The sequence below is a fragment of the Syngnathus acus genome, chromosome 16 (genome assembly GCF_901709675.1).
Source record: "Syngnathus acus chromosome 16, fSynAcu1.2, whole genome shotgun sequence".
NCBI lineage: Eukaryota > Metazoa > Chordata > Actinopteri > Syngnathiformes > Syngnathidae > Syngnathus > Syngnathus acus.
This window is the reverse complement of record NC_051101.1, coordinates 13,848,277-13,854,276: the sequence shown is the minus strand read 5'-3', so window position 1 is coordinate 13,854,276 and position 6,000 is coordinate 13,848,277.

Here is a 6,000-nt window from a genome sequence, read left to right as displayed (position 1 = left end):
TGTACTAGTGATGTGCATTCCAGTTTTGGGTGAACTGAATCTTTAGAATCGGTTCACTCAAAATATTTGTTCAAAAGAATCGTTCACCGAATCGTTTGCTATACTGTCTTATTTATTTATTCTTTTTTTTTTTTTTTTTTTTACCTCGAGTAGTGTACCTATTGTAGTGTCCATGAGGTGTACCTAATCACAGGCCACTTCAATAAAGAAAAAGCTGAAGTGAAAGTGAAAAGTGCCACAACTGCCCTCACCCCCACCTCCTGATTGGCTGTTGGATTTGTGACGTCACTTGGACACTCCATTAGGTACACTGGCATTTTCAAGTGTACCTAATAACAGGCCACTTTATTAGGGAAATATCATGGTCAAAGGTCACAGGTGTCAAGCTCTAGTCCTCGGGGCCGCGTTCCAACATGTTTTCCAAGTTACCCTCGTTAAGCGCACCTGCGTGAAAAGTTTTAGCTACTTTCACGTTCAGCAAGAGCTAAAACTTTTCACGCAGGTGCACTTAACGAGGGAATCACACGGACACTCCATTAGGTACACCGCCATTTACAGGTGTACCTACGTCACGTGGACACTAGATGGTGCCACACCCGCCCTCACCCCCACTTTATGATTGGCTGTTGGATCTGTGACCTTCACTTGGACACTCCATTAGGTACACCGCCATTTTCAAGTGTACCTAATAACAGGCCACTTTATTAGGGAAATATCATGGTCAAAGGTCACAGGTGTCAAGCTCTAGTCCTCGGGGCCGCGTTCCAACATGTTTTCCAAGTTACCCTCGTTAGGCGCACCTGCGTGAAAAGTTTTAGCTACTTTCACGTTCAGCAAGAGCTAAAACTTTTCACGCAGGTGCACTTAACGAGGGAATCACACGGACACTCCATTAGGTACACCGCCATTTACAGGTGTACCTACGTCACGTGGACACTAGATGGTGCCACACCCGCCCTCACCCCCACTTTATGATTGGCTGTTGGATCTGTGACCTTCACTTGGACACTCCATTAGGTACACCGCCATTTTCAAGTGTACCTCATAACAGGCCACTTTATTAGGGAAATATCATGGTCAAAGGTCACAGGTGTCAAGCTCTAGTCCTCGGGGCCGCGTTCCAACATGTTTTCCAAGTTACCCTCGTTAGGCGCACCTGCGTGAAAAGTTTTAGCTACTTTCACGTTCAGCAAGAGCTAAAACTTTTCACGCAGGTGCACTTAACGAGGGAATCACACGGACACTCCATTAGGTACACCGCCATTTACAGGTGTACCTACGTCACGTGGACACTAGATGGTGCCACACCCGCCCTCACCCCCACTTTATGATTGGCTGTTGGATCTGTGACCTTCACTTGGACACTCCATTAGGTACACCGCCATTTTCAAGTGTACCTAATAACAGGCCACTTTATTAGGGAAATATCATGGTCAAAGGTCACAGGTGTCAAGCTCTAGTCCTCGGGGCCGCGTTCCAACATGTTTTCCAAGTGACCCTCGTTAAGCGCACCTGCGTGAAAAGTTTTAGCTACTTTCACGTTCAGCAAGAGCTAAAACTTTTCACGCAGGTGCACTTAACGAGGGAATCACACGGACACTCCATTAGGTACACCACCATTTACAGGTGTACCTACGTCACTTGGACACTAGATGGTGCCACCCCCCCTCACCCCCACTTTATGATTGGCTGTTGGATCTGTGACCTTCACTTGGACACTCCATTAGGTACACCGCCATTTTCAAGTGTACCTAATAACAGGCCACTTTATTAGGGCAATATCATGGTCAAAAGTCACAGGTGTCGAGCTCTAGTCCTCGGGGCCGCATTCCAACATGTTTTCCAAGTTAGGTACACCTGTAAATGGCGGTGTACCTAATGGAGTGTCCAAGTGAAGGTCACAGATCCAACGGCCAATCATAAGGTGGGGGTGGCACCATCTAGTGTCCAAGTGACGTAGGTACACCTGTAAATGGCGGTGTACCTAATGGAGTGTCCAAGTGAAGGTCACAGATCCAACGGCCAATCATAAGGTGGGGGTGGCACCATCTAGTGTCCAAGTGACGTAGGTACACCTGTAAATGGCGGTGTACCTAATGGAGTGTCCGTGTGATTCCCTCGTTAAGTGCACCTGCGTGAAAAGTTTTAGCTCTTGCTGAACGTGAAAGTAGCTAAAACTTTTCACGCAGGTGCGCTTAACGAGGGTCACTTGGAAAACATGTTGGAACGCGGCCCGAGGACTAGAGCTTGACACCTGTGACCTTTGACCATGATATTTCCCTAATAAAGTGGCCTGTTATGAGGTACACTTGAAAATGGCGGTGTACCTAATGGAGTGTCCAAGTGAAGGTCACAGATCCAACGGCCAATCATAAGGTGGGGGTGGCACCATCTAGTGTCCAAGTGACGTAGGCACACCTGTAAATGGTGGTGTACCTAATGGAGTGTCCGTGTGATTCCCTCGTTAAGTGCACCTGCGTGAAAAGTTTTAGCTCTTGCTGAACGTGAAAGTAGCTAAAACTTTTCACGCAGGTGCGCTTAACGAGGGTCACTTGGAAAACATGTTGGAACGCGGCCCAGAGGACTAGAGCTTGACACCTGTGACCTTTGACCATGATATTTCCCTAATAAAGTGGCCTGTTATGAGGTACACTTGAAAATGGCGGTGTACCTAATGGAGTGTCCAAGTGAAGGTCACAGATCCAACAGCCAATCATAAAGTGGGGGTGAGGGGGGGTGGCGCCATCTAGTGTCCAAGTGACGTAGGTACACCTGTAAATGGTGGTGTACCTAATGGAGTGTCCGTGTGATTCCCTCGTTAAGTGCACCTGCGTGAAAAGTTTTAGCTCTTGCTGAACGTGAAAGTAGCTAAAACTTTTCACGCAGGTGCGCTTAACGAGGGTAACTTGGAAAACATGTTGGAACGCGGCCCGAGGACTAGAGCTTGACACCTGTGACCTTTGACCATGATATTTCCCTAATAAAGTGGCCTGTTATGAGGTACACTTGAAAATGGCGGTGTACCTAATGGAGTGTCCAAGTGAAGGTCACAGATCCAACAGCCAATCATAAAGTGGGGGTGAGGGGGGGTGGCACCATCTAGTGTCCAAGTGACGTAGGTACACCTGTAAATGGTGGTGTACCTAATGGAGTGTCCGTGTGATTCCCTCGTTAAGTGCACCTGCGTGAAAAGTTTTAGCTCTTGCTGAACGTGAAAGGAGCTAAAACTTTTCACGCAGGTGCGCTTAACGAGGGTCACTTGGAAAACATGTTGGAACGCGGCCCCGAGGACTAGAGCTTGACACCTGTGACCTTTGACCATGATATTTCCCTAATAAAGTGGCCTGTTATTAGGTACACTTGAAAATGGCGGTGTACCTAATGGAGTGTCCAAGTGAAGGTCACAGATCCAACGGCCAATCATAAGGTGGGGGTGGCACCATCTAGTGTCCAAGTGACGAAGGTACACCTGTAAATGGCGGTGTACCTAATGGAGTGTCCGTGTGATTCCCTCGTTAAGTGCACCTGCGTGAAAAGTTTTAGCTCTTGCTGAACGTGAAAGTAGCTAAAACTTTTCACGCAGGTGCGCTTAACGAGGGTAACTTGGAAAACATGTTGGAACGCGGCCCCGAGGACTAGAGCTTGACACCTGTGACCTTTAACCATGATATTTCCCTAATAAAGTGGCCTGTTATTAGGTACACTTGAAAATGGCGGTGTACCTAATGGAGTGTCCAAGTGAAGGTCACAGATCCAACGGCCAATCATAAGGTGGGGGTGGCACCATCTAGTGTCCAAGTGACGAAGGTACACCTGTAAATGGCGGTGTACCTAATGGAGTGTCCGTGTGATTCCCTCGTTAAGTGCACCTGCGTGAAAAGTTTTAGCTCTTGCTGAACGTGAAAGTAGCTAAAACTTTTCACGCAGGTGCGCTTAACGAGGGTCACTTGGAAAACATGTTGGAACGTGGCCCTGAGGACTAGAGCTTGATACCTGTGACCTTTGACCATGATATTTCCCTAATAAAGTGGCCTGTTATGAGGTACACTTGAAAATGGCGGTGTACCTAATGGAGTGTCCAAGTGAAGGTCACAGATCCAACAGCCAATCATAAAGTGGGGGTGAGGGGGGGTGGCACCATCTAGTGCCCAAGTGACGTAGGTACACCTGTAAATGGCGGTGTACCTAATGGAGTGTCCGTGTGATTCCCTCGTTAAGTGCACCTGCGTGAAAAGTTTTAGCTCTTGCTGAACGTGAAAGTAGCTAAAACTTTTCACGCAGGTGCGCTTAACGAGGGTCACTTGGAAAACATGTTGGAACGCGGCCCGAGGACTAGAGCTTGACACCTGTGACCTTTGACCATGATATTTCCCTAATAAAGTGGCCTGTTATTAGGTACACTTGAAAATGGCGGTGTACCTAATGGAGTGTCCAAGTGAAGGTCACAGATCCAACAGCCAATCATAAAGTGGGGGTGAGGGGGGGTGGCACCATCTAGTGTCCAAGTGACGTAGGTACACCTGTAAATGGCGGTGTACCTAATGGAGTGTCCGTGTGATTCCCTCGTTAAGTGCACCTGCGTGAAAAGTTTTAGCTCTTGCTGAACGTGAAAGTAGCTAAAACTTTTCACGCAGGTGCGCTTAACGAGGGTCACTTGGAAAACATGTTGGAACGCGGCCCGAGGACTAGAGCTTGACACCTGTGACCTTTGACCATGATATTTCCCTAATAAAGTGGCCTGTTATGAGGTACACTTGAAAATGGCGGTGTACCTAATGGAGTGTCCAAGTGAAGGTCACAGATCCAACGGCCAATCATAAGGTGGGGGTGGCACCATCTAGTGTCCAAGTGACGTAGGCACACCTGTAAATGGTGGTGTACCTAATGGAGTGTCCGTGTGATTCCCTCGTTAAGTGCACCTGCGTGAAAAGTTTTAGCTCTTGCTGAACGTGAAAGTAGCTAAAACTTTTCACGCAGGTGCGCTTAACGAGGGTCACTTGGAAAACATGTTGGAACGCGGCCCAGAGGACTAGAGCTTGACACCTGTGACCTTTGACCATGATATTTCCCTAATAAAGTGGCCTGTTATGAGGTACACTTGAAAATGGCGGTGTACCTAATGGAGTGTCCAAGTGAAGGTCACAGATCCAACAGCCAATCATAAAGTGGGGGTGAGGGGGGGTGGCACCATCTAGTGTCCAAGTGACGTAGGTACACCTGTAAATGGTGGTGTACCTAATGGAGTGTCCGTGTGATTCCCTCGTTAAGTGCACCTGCGTGAAAAGTTTTAGCTCTTGCTGAACGTGAAAGTAGCTAAAACTTTTCACGCAGGTGCGCTTAACGAGGGTAACTTGGAAAACATGTTGGAACGCGGCCCGAGGACTAGAGCTTGACACCTGTGACCTTTGACCATGATATTTCCCTAATAAAGTGGCCTGTTATGAGGTACACTTGAAAATGGCGGTGTACCTAATGGAGTGTCCAAGTGAAGGTCACAGATCCAACAGCCAATCATAAAGTGGGGGTGAGGGGGGGTGGCACCATCTAGTGTCCAAGTGACGTAGGTACACCTGTAAATGGTGGTGTACCTAATGGAGTGTCCGTGTGATTCCCTCGTTAAGTGCACCTGCGTGAAAAGTTTTAGCTCTTGCTGAACGTGAAAGTAGCTAAAACTTTTCACGCAGGTGCGCTTAACGAGGGTAACTTGGAAAACATGTTGGAACGCGGCCCGAGGACTAGAGCTTGACACCTGTGACCTTTGACCATGATATTTCCCTAATAAAGTGGCCTGTTATGAGGTACACTTGAAAATGGCGGTGTACCTAATGGAGTGTCCAAGTGAAGGTCACAGATCCAACAGCCAATCATAAAGTGGGGGTGAGGGGGGGTGGCACCATCTAGTGTCCAAGTGACGTAGGTACACCTGTAAATGGCGGTGTACCTAATGGAGTGTCCGTGTGATTCCCTCGTTAAGTGCACCTGCGTGAAAAGTTTTAGCTC